The sequence below is a fragment of the Cyrtonyx montezumae genome, unplaced genomic scaffold (assembly GCF_038088225.1).
Source record: "Cyrtonyx montezumae isolate F1298 unplaced genomic scaffold, pur_monq_1.0 scaffold_17, whole genome shotgun sequence".
Classification (NCBI taxonomy): Eukaryota; Metazoa; Chordata; class Aves; order Galliformes; family Odontophoridae; genus Cyrtonyx; species Cyrtonyx montezumae.
In genome coordinates this window covers 3,679,822-3,695,365 of record NW_027071903.1, presented here as the reverse complement: position 1 = coordinate 3,695,365, position 15,544 = coordinate 3,679,822, and positions in this window count along the sequence as shown.

Below are 15,544 nucleotides of genomic sequence, written 5' to 3'. Positions count from 1 at the left end.
TCTTGACACTAAGCTGCCTCACTGTAACATGATGTAGTTCAAAAGGGATTTAATATTCTACACAGAGCAAGTAACACTTTGCTCTAATACTCTGTGTTGAGCAAAGCAACAGGAGGCTATTTGAAAATATTTAGCCAAGTGCTCCTGAGAAAAAAAAAACAAAAGTGTGCTCTTCCCTGACTTATCATTCTGCTAATCAGAACATATCTTAAGAAAGAAGAATATTGTACAAGTTGCCATAAAGTTTTATGAGCCAATTATTAGACCTCTGTAACCTTGGACAATTATATCTATAGATGTCTTATTTTCTGTAGGCCAGTGCCCTTTTTATGCTTCTCTTTCATAGTTAATGCGATGCCTCGTTTAATAATTTAAAAATAATTTATTTGAGTTAAATTGCTTTTTTAGGAGGCACAATCTTATCATTCTCATTTTTATAAGAAACTCATTTTAATTTGTTTGCTGTGCCATTCTCACATGAATTTAGGAATTTAATGGAGTGAAGATTGAATGCTGATGGCATCACTGAAATTATTAATTTGGTAACCGAAAGATTTATTTGGTTGATTTAGATGGAATTTTCAATACCCAATTATCTTTGGACTCTATTAAAGAATGAAGCTTCACCAAATAACAGTTCTCACTCAGAGTTCCCCGGGATGAATTAAAAAGGACATCTTCATTATTGCTATTGATGTTAATGTAGAAATCACTTACTGTTAATAATACTGAAGGACAAATAAAGGCTTATATTTACCCTCAAGAAGCTAGGTACCAAACCCTAAAGATGTTATCTTAGTGAATGAATAACACTTGCAGACAATAGACTGAGCTGTGAAGTATTAAAGCAGTTTACTTATAGCTTTACTGAATTCTATTAGAATAACATAGTAGAGGAAAAATGTATTTCAGACATGCAAGTAACTGTTATAATTTTTTTAATAAGGGCGGCAATACAGCTATTATAAATAGACTATTTGAGAACCAGGATATGAGCATACAAAGGAAATATTTGTTCTCTCTTACATTCCATAAAACTTTACTTTCGGGGCTATGAGAAATCCTTCCTCAAAAATCACCATTTCACAGGTTCAGATTTCTTCAAGAGCGATTTTAACAATATTGTTTGCTAATGTAAACATCTGTGTGTTCAACACCCATTGCTTCCTGTAGAGCAACACCAATGTGATATCATACTCTAGTGAAAGTTTTTAGTCTATTTTTGTTTAGAATTGTTCTAATCAACACAGATGTAATCTAGAGAAGCATATTTCTCAGTAATTCTACAGATAAGTGAAAATAGAGGACAACGAACTGCAGTTGAAACGTTAATTGCCTCAAAGTTGATGTCAGGTGTTGAAGAGAACCCTAGTGCTTTTAGAGGTCAAAATGGAAGGTATTCTCAAATAAACACTAAAAGTATGGAATACAAAACCTCTTACACAGCAACTAGAAATAGTCAAATACTGGATTATCCTGGATATAATGAATATGTTACAATGCTGTAGTAATACGTTGGCGATTTAAGAATGGAAACTTATTTTGCTGTCAGTTTTTGGTTTTTGTTCTTTTGTCTGTGGGATTTTTTGTTCTGTTTTTTGTTTGTTTGTTTGTTTAATGAAAGTCTGTGAAAGTCAATTCCTTGCAAAATTTAGGTTGCCAGAGTGCTAGAGGTTAATTTCTTCAGACTTCCACTTCAGTCTTTAAATACTAAGCCAGCATATGTTCTTCTAGCAAAATAATATCAATTATGTGTTGGTTATGTGATTTTATATGCGTGTTCATTGTTTCTTTATTCAGATTTGATTTTGAAAAGAGAAAATGAAAGGTTTAATAATTTAAAAAAGGCTTGAAAATAGTTAAATTATCCTAGCAAAGGGACATAAATACTTAAAGAGAAACAAAGCATATCAGGATCTTTGTACTGGCTCCTTCAGATTTGGAAGTGTTCAAGCATAGCAAACCAACAGTAAGCAGTGCAGTAGATGGGTCACCCACAGAGGCAGCCAGAACCTTCAATCTCAGGAGCTGTTTATTTTACGTATGCAGTCTCTATCCAAAAGAAATTAATATATAATTCTCTTCCTTAAATGTCATGTGAATTTTTCATTATCTGATTCTTGTGAGATTGTTACTGCTGTTCTGGAATGAATAGAAGTGGTACCATTTCCCTTCCTTTTCCCTTTCTCTCTCCCTTAGTAACTTAAATCAGTTCACAAAACCTTCTGTACTATAGCAAAAAAGCTATCTCCATTCTGTGATCGATAAAATATCACTTGCAATTATTTTTATTACTTCATAACATGTAAAATACAGAAAAATGCTTTAGAACTGTATCCCAAACCAAAAATCGATGTAAATTCATTTAATTATCAGCAATGACAGAAGGAGGCTCCTGCTTCACAAAGAGCTATGATATAGGAATGATTAACTTGTTTAACCACAAAGGAATAATTAACCAACAAGAGAGGACAAGAAAAATGAAATGACAAGAAAATGAATGACAAGAAAAGTTTAAATGCCACAGAAGTACATTATAGCTCACTTCTTAAACAGAAACTATTATGACATGAGGAGGGCTCCATGATTCTTGCTTGACAAGTTTTTTAACATAACAAAGTACTAAGGTAGAAACAACTCTTCAATTCCATCAACTATCTGTAGAGCAACAGGTTCAGAATCTCTAAGTTCTGAGGTGACTTTCTCCATCTTAAGGAACTGATGTATGTTTGAAAATCTAACCTGCAATTAACTGTTCTATTAACAGAGCAAGAAAATGCATCACACTGTGAGAGACAACCACACAAACAACAAAAATCTAAGTGATGAAAAATTAATTTGCTAATACTGAACATGGAAAATATTTTCAACAGAATTGATTAGAAAAATTTAAATTGGAATTTGTTTGCATTAGTTCAGGGAACTCTATAGCAAATAGCAAGAATTTTAGTAGCTTGCTTATTTTCTGCGGTCTGACATTGGCTTGACCCTTGTGTCACTTCATAGAGGAGCGTGAGGGAGTTTTCTTTCTTCCCCACCTTTCCATCTACCTCTTACTCTTGAGAGCACCTCAGTTGCTGCAGTGGAGCTGCTCACTCGAGATATCAAAAATGCTTTCTGTGACTGGGAAACCTATTCATCCTGCAGCATAGGAGGCATTCCCACTTATAACAGAAGGAGCTTGACCCTTAAAACTTGCAATTTTATCAGTAGGATTACTCATTAATTACATTTGAATTAAAACTGAACAGTAAATAATTTGACTAACTAGAAAACTTAGTAAACTTTCTAGTTCATTACATATTCGTAAAATCATTTTAATATATAATATAAATAAATAATACATGTAATTTAAAGTGTATAATTAAAGTTATAATTAAAAGTGGGTGACAAAAACTTAGGGACAAAATCAAGATATTTACAATAAAAATTTTGTCTGTAGTAATACAGACTTTTTTTTTCTTTCTACAGCATTTAGACTAGTTAGATGTCTATTTTTGTTGTAATTATTGTTCTGAAAGATTTTTGGACTACTGTTGATTTTTGATAGTTTGAAATGTGTACTGTCATTGTCTGAATCTTCAGGTTAAAAACCAGATTGCCTATGCAATGTCAGCAGTTTTTCTTTCCAGTGTCAGTGTCTCACAGTACACTGAGATTCTTCCCTTTTCTGTACATTTAGGTGGTATGGAAGAGAAGTTTAACAGAGATCTCAGATGTCTCAGATTCAGTGAAAGGGGACAAGCTAGATCAGTGCAGAATATATACTGAAACGTGCTTTTTGTTACCTAGTGTGAATATGTGCTAGGTGATAGAAGAAGCCCTGTGGATGGTAACCATTTCATGGTTCATGCTAACCACTGAACAGTGACCTGATCTTAAGTGCAGCTGAAGGAGTTACTTTACATTAAGTACAGCATTAGGACTTCCTATCTGTTGTGCTGCAATTTCATTAAATACGTTTCCTTTCTCTGCACCTGCAAAATTTGTCCTAGATTTGTGAGGATATTTGTCCTTCTACCAGCAAGGTCTAGAAGCCTCACTAAAGCTGAATGGTTTGCAAATCGTACCAGCCTTAACCTGTTTTTCTGCAGAGATAGCTTTAAAAGATATGCAGTGTGAGGTAGGCAGTGAAGGTGTGCAGAAGGTGTTCAGTTTGTCCATGGTTTATCATTGCTGATGTGAGGCTTTAAGTATTCCTTGTACGTGTGTTGCAGTACAATTACATGTGTACAATTACATGTATAGGTATTTCAGACTAGGAAAGTAGTTGGAGGGCTTCAAAATAGTCCTAAGCTACTTCTGGCAGATCTGGGAGTTCTCAAGACATAGACATACGGTTTGCCACTGGAGCCATCAAATGAGAGTGAGACCTCTGTGTCAAGTTTCAGACAAGCAAGATGCTTTGTAGACTTGGTAGGAATAAGTTAATAATGAAAGTGCTGCAGTGTTGTGAACTTTGCTGTTGTGAAAATATCAGAATTAAGGAGATGTATGTTTAATAAAATCTCCAAAGAAACACATTGACGATGAATGTACGTATAATTATAGCTTTCTGAACTTCAAACTATTTCCTGTTTATATTTCACTGAAGCAACTAAAGGACTGTTGGCAGGATATTGTCAATGTTTAAAGGTATAAAAATCTTTCAAACAACAACAGCCTGAGGCTTCTCATGTAGTATGTACTACTTTCACTATTCAGTGAGTATCACTTTTACATGATGCAAACAATGTCAAAAATCAAAGGGAACAAATACTGAAAAGATCAACAGTCTTAAACATAACCTGCAATTCTGGATGCTTACTATAAGTCCAGTAGTATTTGTGAAAGTCATTTCATTCTTCAAGACTTTTAAGACAGGTCGCAACAGCCTGTTTGCCATACCTTCCTTGTAGTACAATGCAAAGGGGAGAGCAGTGTATGCTTGTTGTTTTTTGTTTTTTTTAATCTAAGAACATTGACATTTGGCCTCAGCCCTGTAAAAGATAATTGATGTTGAGTGCACCTGGTTGCACATGCAAAACCCTACACTTCACAAATGCAAATTAACTGAGCGTGATGTTCCCACAAGCAGCAAAAGTGTGAAGATTGCAAATGTGAAAGATGCGCTGCAAACATTTGCAGGGTTTCGTGTGCAGTTAAAGGGATACTGATAATTTCAGTCATGATACAGCAACATTTATTATATGTGCTGTACAATCAGTTTGATTCATGATGCTGCTCTCAGGACCAGATATTTCATGTACTGAACACAATATGAATGTGTAGTGGCTTGTACAAAAGCATTCAGGTAGTTCAAATGCCTAACACACCATCTAGCTTTAGGTGCCTAAACACCTTGGCAGATTTGACCCTTGGTCAGTTCATATATTAATGAACTTCTGTAGCTAACATTACCTGAAGGCCTTTGTCATTTTTCATATGAGTTCTGACTGTCAAACCTAACATTTCCATTACCTAGCTGGCCAAGCTGCAATTCTCATAACAAAAGTATAGGCAAATCTTGCCTCCACTTGAGGAAATTTATTTCACCATGGGCCCATTATCTGTGGCCCTTTTGTTGTGGCAGATCATCCTCTAGGGCATGTTTGTGAAATGGTGGAGTGTTAGTGTCAAGTTGATTTTAGTATTCTGTGGAGGCAGTAAAGGGTGAAGGTGAGAGCAGAGTACTGAGTGCCTCAACAAGCCAACAGGAATGCCATCTCGGATGGAACAACAGCTTTTTCAAGCCTTGCAAGAAGAGTATAGTGAGAATAGAAAATGATGTTAAGGTTGGTATTTTGGTGATTGTAAATGATGTATTGAAACATAGGATTTATAAGTAAAAGATTGTCAAAGAGCAATTAGGCAGCAGAACATCCCCACAGTATGAATCCTTCAATGTTTTCTCTGATTGGACAAAGAGAACATGGTAGTCACTGTTTTTGCACTGACACAGAATTCTTAGTGACATCCGTATCTGTTGCCACTATAAACAGATACTGCCAATGTGTGGATTGGTATTGGACAGGAAGGTCTTTAATATCATTTGTTAATCTCCCACATGGGAATAAAGGTAAGTGGATGAGATCCAATGGTGGAGTAGTGAGCTGAATCCAGTACTGCCATTGTATAAATCACGATATTTAAGAAAAGGTAAAGTAGCAAAGTTTTATGTGAAGTCAAAATCTGAGAAAACTAATCAAGACTTGAGAAGCTTGTGAATGATGTATGTGGCAGCTTTGGAAGCCAGAGAGTAAAAAATAAATTAATAAATTAATAAAAAGTCAATTTAGTCAATTCAGTCTGGGTATAGCATAGAAATTAGCAGTGACAAATTCTAGTCATACTACTATTTCTAAATGCAGCCTTATCTTAAATTGAGACAAATGTAGAGTACTTGGTAGCTTTGATTCAAGCATTTGACACCATTTGACTCCCTCTTTACCACCTTTCCCACTTGTTTAGAGGAATCCCTTCATATTAATGCTTTTGCAGAAACTGATGTTTACAGGAAGATTGTATTTCTGGTCATAGAATTTCAAGGCCCATAAATCAACATTTCAGTCAGTGGAACTTACATGCCCTTAATATCAGATAATCTTCAGGAGTGAAGCCTGAACGACAGTACATGAATGCCAACACTAATAGCAGTTCAGTTATCACCATGCTTTGTTCCTTTGCTATTTTTTTTAACTATTCAAAGAGAAAAAGAACCAGTGCATAAAGTTCTGTTTTCCCACTGCAGAATTTTTGCAGTTCCTATAGTTTTATGTACTTCCATTTGTCACAGATTGGATTTTGAAATGGAATGGGTCCAGCATGGTAATTCCAATGGACTGAAAGTTTGGGATATTCCATATATCATTTGCTGTTTTTCATACCCATTCTGCACATAGCAGAACAGATTGAGTGGATAATGCTAGTGGAATCTTCCTTTGTGTTTCACATCTAACATATGTACAAGCAAACCCTGTTTCTAAATACGTGGATTGGCTTTGTCCTTAAAGAAAGAAGCCTCATATTCCCTCAAAATCTGAACAATGCAATTAAAACAACCCAGAAAGATTGTTTTTTATTGCTGCAATTTCAAGCATCAGGTTATTTAAGAGAATAATAATATTTTCTTTCTGTCTTTTCTCATATTTCTGTTCTTGTCTGAGAAAGTAATTTTTAGTTCAGACAAGGCCAAAGACAAAGTAGAATAGATGTACTGAAACATATGAGTACCAAGAATGTGATTTCCTTAGCAATGATAATCCTGTCACAGCTGTCAAAATTTACTCCTTTATCCTTATGACATTTTAACAGGATGGAAACGCCATGTTAGAATAAGCAGCTATAAAGAACTCAGTCCAAAATTACTAAAAACAGCAGGCTCTCCCAGGCAATATATTGTTTACAAATTTCAGAGAAATTGCTTTACTGGTATTACATTTGAATTTGATGCTCCAAAGCTTAGCCATAACTCTTCTCCTTTATTATGGCAAAGTTAAAACAGACAGTTAAAAATGTTAATTTAATTTCCGCAGGGTTTCAGAGGAAAAGATAAGTGTAAAATTATTATGCCAAAAAACAAACATTACAGGAAATATAACTCCTTCTGCTTCATGAATACTTTTGGTTATTATCTGTTTGTTTTTGAGATGGAAGATGAGGAACAAATTATAACATTTGGCCTAATTTACTTCAGCTCAAAGAAAGGTAAATTTTGGAACTTCTGCATATGTCGGTAGATTACAGGTGCCTGTCCACTTACTTGCAAAGCAGACTTTCAATAGTGGGGCAATGCTGCCATGTTGCAATAGCGCTGCAACACTAACTAAATCCGTAAACATTCAAAACATTGTAAAAATTCTCTTTTAGTGGTGTTGCAAATGGATGTAAAAAGAAATTGATAAGTAAAGAGGGAATTGACACCTCTGCCACTCTATCACTATATAAAATGCATGTTTCTTCCTGATGTTTCTAGATATGCTGATTTAATAGCCTCGATTGAGTAGGGCTTCCTAAATAGTTGCATTCCCTGCCAGCTCTGTAAAGTTGATACTTCTATTCTGGGTTCTGCACAAGAGTGGTAATAAAATCCAGGTACAGATGTCCCCTATGATCTAGTTTACACTGTATTGGAGTTTAAAATATATAACAGCTAAACATCTTTCTGACAGATAACAGGAAACCAATTACTGTCTCTATACCATCACTGGTTGTGTTCCTTCTTGGCTACCCTTTGAATGATTCATTATTTGTTGTGTTCCCCAAGAAGGTCTTTGTTCAGTGTTTTATGCCTTTGTGATTCATAGATTAAATATGACACACAGTTATAATATTATCATCAGAGAAGCTTCTTCGGGCTATGAACGACTGTGTTGTCTTAGAGGTAAACCAAAAGTCCTACTCATGTACTTGTCACTTCTAGCATGCTTTATCATTGGGGTCATTGCCAAGCCACCAGAAGGACTTTATACGTAGATACCCTTGTAATTTCATCACACTAAATGCTGTTCACCTTAAAAAGAATAACAAAGACACCTCTCTGCACAGTCCTGAAAACAAAACTAAAGGTGAACTCCTTGTCCTAGTGAGTCGTAATGCCATTTTCAATGTATTTCATTCATAATCCTGAGTCAACCTAATTAGATTAAACAAAATTTTTAGAAACACAATTTTATTTAATTTCTGTATTCGTTACTAGTTTCTAAATGTCTCTGAATGGGATCAGAAATGATTTTTTTTCCTTTTTTATTTTCTTATTTTATGTGTGTGTGGCAGCAGTTTTGATCTCACTCCATAGAGCTCAGGTTTCCTGAGAAAATGCAGTGCACTATTTATTATTTAAACTTTCATTTTTAATTAAAAAAAGAAGTAAATAACAGATCAGACAGTATAACTTTGTGTAACACAGTTTCATAATTCTGATGGAACTGACTACTCAGGGTAGTGCTCTTACTCATAAAGACAGCATGTCAGAAATACCAACACCTAACCATACAGGTTTACTCAATATATATATAAAAAAAATCATTATTAGAGTTTGTACTTAAGCATAAATATAGTTCTTGGCTTAGTAAGAATGCATCTATGTTGTTAGAGAATAAAAGCTACCAGACATATATTCATTAAACTTTTACGTGTGTATGGGAATTGCTAAGTCACAGCCTGAACCTATGATTGAGCACATGGGGAAGGGACACAATCAACCCTGGGAGCACAGGTGAAAACAATTCACCCTTATGACCAGAAGGGGTAGAACCTAGTTCCATCTCTCCTTAAGCCTCATTGGAGGGCTGGCTACCACAAGGGAAGGTTCATTACTTGGAGGTTCCTTCTTTAGGGTTATTTGGTGAGCACTGACGCTTTTGACAGGTAAGCAAATTTTTCTTTCAAGTGTATTATGACCATCACCCCTTTTGGGTAACTTAGAAAAACAGTATGAAAGAACCCAAATGCCATTCTCTTTAGGTCTCTTAAAATGCTTTGAGCTTCCCTTACCTAGTGCTAGTTAGGCTATTCAATTTAAACATTTGTTTAATGCTGTGTTTTTCAACTGTAATTTAAAATATTGGTATTTCATTATGTTAACATTTGTCTAAATTTTACAAATGAACAGTTTTGAGAGATGATGTAATCAAGAAGTTCTTTGAAATTGGGAAATGACTGAACAGCAAGGTAAATGATTTCTAACATATTAAAATATCTATTTCTGTTAAAGATACGTATGAAGCACAGATTTCTTCAACTAAATAAAGTAAACTTTGTTATACTGCTAGAAGAATTCCACAACTTTATCTTTTCTTTTTCTGTAATAAGAAAAGGAGGCATTATATCTTTATAAAAAAGTATTTGCTTAATTCACCTATGCTATTGAAAGAGATAAATCCCAGCAGAAAAGAGAGGGAGCCAGCAGCAGCACAGGTATACCAGGGTAACCTTATAGCACATCCAATTGTGTCAGAAGTAAAGATATGGAAACCAAAACAAAATTCCTCAAGTGTATGGTATTTAATAAAATATTGCTGAATTTTCCTTCTTTTTCTCTTGGGAAAATCCATTTGTAACACATTCAGAAGCCTTTCATTTAACATGTCATTGTATATTTAGTTACTCTGACCACCATCTTTGCAATCTGAGCACAGCAAAATGACTTTGAACTCTCACTGGGTTTCATTTCTGTATTAGTATTGCATTGACTCTGCCCTTGATTTTTGGATAGATAAAATCATATGGTAGCAGAAAAAGTCTCTGACTACACAAATCTAATTCGTGCTAGTGGTCTCCCTCAGTGAGGCTGAAAATTACGTTGAAATTTTACTGATCATCTTCAAAAGGATTCAATAAGTAATATAAAACTATAAATATGATTATCTAAAATATGTAAGATTGTTTCAAAGATAGTGATGTAGTGTTAATACATGGAAGCAATTATACTTTAGTCCATGTGCGTGTGCATTCAGGCTCTCCTATGTCATCAGAGTACTGCGGACTTGTATGTTTATCTGAAAAGTGAATTAAGTGGTCATGCCTTCTTTCTTTAGCATTTATTTTAGAGATAAAGGATACTCAAGGGGAAATGGAAAACAGAGGTGTGGGATTAAAAAAAGAAGAGTAATAATGATCTCACTGGGATTTGCCAGTTGACATTATAAGGAGATTAATTGCCTCTGAGCATAGTCAGAAGGTCTGGAGTTGCTAAACAATGTTTCAGTTTTCCCTGAAGAATTATGATTATGCTCAGTAAATATAGAGCTCAAATGCTGGCAGACCATCCATGATGATTGCAATCACTGAGGGTAGAAATTCCATGATGACTGGAATAACAAGTTACTGTATTTTCTTGATGTGTTCTGAACATTTCTAAAAGCGTTTTGTAACAGATAAGTTCATCCTGTGCTTTGAAAATCAGAAGTGCAGTGATGTACGAATGGAGATTAAATGTATTATGGTTGGTGCTAGAATTTTTAGTGTATGGGCTTCCATAGTTACGTGAGTTGAAATTGTTTGATGTGTCTTGGTGTTTGCACCATGTTAACATTATTCAAGAGCAATGTCCTTAAACTATCTCTTCTGTGAAGATCCTGTCTACTTTCTTTTCTGAAATCTATGTTGTTTTAGACCATGGTATGATACTGGCTGTCAAAAGAAACTTGAGTGTATCATGTCACTCCTCTTCTGGCTTCCACAGATTTAAAATAATTATACTGACCACCTTCACAAAATGTTCTGAACCCTCTGATGAGTAAATGAAGGTTTTCTTACCTCACTAGTATCTTAGTAAAACTTGTTAGTTCACATCTGAATAAAACTGAAATAAAAGTTAACATCTACTGTGAAGTGCTTTGAGATCTATAGAGGAAAAGGATTTTAGGGGTGTTATTGCAGCTATTTCACCTCTGCCTTAATACAATGAGGATTTTGGTGCTGTTGCTCTGAGCAAGTGTTCTTGAACTTATCTATTTAGTTGAGTATGCTAGATAGAATCTGTTTTAATTATTTGTTCATATGTGTTATGTTCTTTAAAGATAGTGACTGGATTGTGTAGGTTTGCTGAAAGGGCAAGGAAAGGTTTTATATGCAGATGACAGCTGAGGATGTTTCAGGCAGAGAGGATTCCAGAGACAGCGATTGGAGGCGAGCAGGAGAATCTATGAAGGGCATCAGAAAAAAGATTTGTGAGCTCGTAGGCCAAGCAGAGAAAGTGAGAGGAGCAGACAGCAGGCAACCAGGTCACTGAAAACAGAAAATCTTAAAGGGAGTTAGGGGTGGGGGGGCCGAGTTAGAAAAATTCACTAAATAATTGATAAGGCTAAAAGTTAGCCTTAACTCTGGGCAGTGATGGAACATCTGACAGTTACCCTCAAGCCTATTATAAATGATGATTAACTAGTGTGGTATAATTTGATTCATGGCTATCTGTTGTACTGGAAGATAAAACTTTCAATTAAGGAAGTTTTAAGTCACCATTTAAAATAATGTTAAGAACTAGCTTGTAGTGGATGAAAACTACTTATTTAAAATAATTTGCTATTGATTTTGCAAAAACTGATGACATCAGTATAGTTGGAGTAAGCTAGTACCATTACAAATTTTGCAGATATTCCTCATCTAAACAAGCTCACAATGGACAGAGAATGATCTGTATTAATTTGTTGTGGTAGGAATCATTATAAATACAGCCAAATTTCAGGGTCATTGTGGATGATACTTGAAGGCACCATGCTGCTGGGTGTAATTGCCTTTAAGATAAGCTTTATGCTACTTAAGAATGATTAATGACAGTTGTTATTCATCAAAAATCCCTTAGAAAAGGACATAAAATTATTCCTATTGAAACTGGTAACTCTAGGGCCTTGCATTTGGCTAACCACATCTAATACACGCATTTCATAATCTCTATATTCAAATGCTTCAAATATTTCTCTATTGATACAAGTTTCTTTGTGAGTCATGTGCAGGCTGAAAGCTCAGTTTTCAGTTATTTTGCTTTATATTTTACTAATAATAAGCGAACAGAAACTTCGAAGATAGTACATAATACTTCACAAAATGGCAAAAAAAAATCATTAGGTTGAACAACGGCTTCTCCTAGTAGATGTTATTTAGAACTATATGGAGAAGTGAGTTTTACAAAGAGAGCTTGTCTCTGGAGTATGATTTTAATTCTTCCCTAGTTGATAATCATCTCTAATTTAGAATTGTGCTTGCACATGTGGTAGAAACATCCCTACAGTGCCCATTGCACTGAAGAACTGGGGTCTAGTTTTGTGCATAAGCACTAAAACTATTGTTTGGTTTTTTGTTGTTGTTGGGTTTGTTGGTTGGTTTGTCTTTACTGAGATATGAGTTGGAGTTGGATTCCAGGAAAGAAAGCACTTTCAAATGAAAGAATTCAGAGTGAATCTGCTGAACCTAATCTACCTTTGCCTTGACATGTGAAAGGGCAAAAGGATTTCCAGGCAGTTGCAAGCTATCTTTTATCTTGTCAAATAAAACAGGCAAAATAGAGAAGGAAGTTATTCATGTTTCTGTTGATTGTTCCAAGGTTTTGCATCTGCTTTCATTAAGCTCTCTAAATTAAAGCAAAGACCTTTGTCCTTTCAGGTAAAGTCTGACACAAGCTGGAGTGGAGAAGTGTATTATCCAGCTCCAAATAATATTCCACTGTTCTCTTTGGAAAGCAGTGGATACTACTGGGCAGCAAAGATTCTGTGAGCTTTGGCTAAAGGAGTGTATCTTCCCTGTTCCAGTCTCATTCTGAGAGTAAAAATTAAGCCTAAAATATACTTTTAGGAAAAGGAAGATGATTGGCGGTTTTCTTTTTAACTGGCAAGGAAATACAAAAGGCTCGTTTCTGTCTGCTAATGACTGTGTGAGTTATACGTCTTCTCACAATGTAATTTTCTCAGTGAAAGTGTCCTATATGACTGTAATTGCCAATCAGTAGTGAAATGAGAGAGTAAATTATTTGCGTAGTCTGCTGGAATGGGAAGCTTCAGGAGCCAAGCACTTCTCACAGAAATATTTAAAACTTCTCTTTTAGTAAATACAGACAACTTAAACTAGTTCTGTGACCTGTCTATATGTTTTGACTAATTTATGTAGGATTATTGCGTTAGACATCAGCATCTAGAAAGTTATTTTTCTTCTAATGCAAACTGTTACACTGAAAGAGCAGTTTCACCATTTCCCTGTCAGTATGCATAATAGCACAACATCTATGTACTTATTTATGAGCAACGGATAAATGACAGCTTTTATAATAAAGAACTATATCTAAAATTATTTTCTATACAATAACAACAATGATGTTGGTCACTCAGAAGAATAAGGTCATACTTAGCTAAGGTTTATGTAGCTAATTTCTGACCTCAATGAGAAAGCACTTTCATGTGAAGGTGAGGGGGTATTATTATGGCCTCTTGTTTTTATTTTTTTTCCCTCTTGTTATGGTAAGCAGTCTTTGCTTCAGCTAATATTACTGATACAAATTCAGTTCAGGTCCTCAACAACATCAAAGCTGTAATGACACAATCAGTGTGAAGATTTTTATTAAACTGCTGAGGTTGACTTATTTAATTGTGCAGCCTAGGATCTTCTAGTCAATCAAGATAGTTGTGATTTTAATGATTTTGGTTGTGTATTATAGTGGTTCATGTGATCAGATCATGAATAGGATTTATATCTGAAACCCATTCAGCATCCCAAAGGGCTGTAGTTACGGTTAAGTCTGATGGTCTACAGTTTGTCATTTAAAATCAAAATTAACTTTAATGTCAGCAAGACATTTGTTCTTAGTCAAATTGTGATTCTCTGAAATCCTTCAGGGTTTTTTTTTTAATGTGGATTAATAATATCAGTATTCAGAAAATAAGAGCATATTTTATGACACTTAACAAACAGTTCTGATTTCTGTGAATGGAATTAAGATGAGAATCATCTTCAGCTGCTGACAGACTATATCAATCTATGTTTACAGTTGAGAGCAGAGTGTGATAGTTGAGGTATGCCAGCAACATATATAGTCTCTCAACTGATTATTTTTTTTGAATGAATGAATGGTCAAGGAAAGTGCAGGGATTTATAGCACCTATTCATCGTCTCAATTTTTAACCGAGTTCGGTGTGGAATGGAGGATAATCACAGCCAGCTGATGGCTATTGAAGCCATGAAATGAATACTGGTCCTAGAATTCCTGCAGCCCTAAAACTTATTGAAAGAATTTGGACAGATAATCACAGTGTGATAAGGTGAAGGTATTCAGAAGTCTGGAAATGCAAAAGTGGTTTGCTGATCTGTCAAATTTAATTATCTGCAATGAGCTTGTATGCATTTTTCTAAAGATATTAAACAGTTTAGGTTATCTAAATTTTATTGTAACTGAGTTACCCAAAGGTTGGCTTAGAGGGACAGAATAAACAGGATAATAAAGAACTTATCCCAGGCAACTCCTTAAATTTTTGGCTACTGTGCGTAGCAGGAATGAAAGAAAACTGTTCCCCTCAACAGAGTATGACATAGCTTGGAGTGATGGCCTGACATTATAATTACAAAGTTATGCCTTCAGTCCTGCAGATCAGTTTTTGATATATAACTTTACAAATCTAAATAATCCTTTGAGCATATGGGCTTGACTTCTACAAGTGATATTGAATGCATGTGTTGTTAATGTACACACTGAACATCTTATTTTTTGTTGTTCATTTATGTATACATACGTGTATATTTTCAACTGAATTACCTTCAGCATGGTCTCCTGGTACTTTCAGAGTATGCTCTTCACGTAGTTGTATTTTCAGGTCTGGGTGAACTGAAGAATACAATATGTAGCCTCTATGTAGTGGCCTATCTAGTATTTGCCAAAGGTATATTCTCTGATAAGTGAAGGGAAACCACAGGAGAACAATTCCTTGACTTCTAGGTACAGAAACTGAATGCGGACAGCCCAAATAAGGTTTATATTGATCTGGCAGAATATGAAAAAGCAGGGACAGATAATGAAGTAAGAAGGGCAGTTGCTCTGAACTGTGTAGAGTGTGATTGAATTGTGGTCAAATGCTGGAGCAGG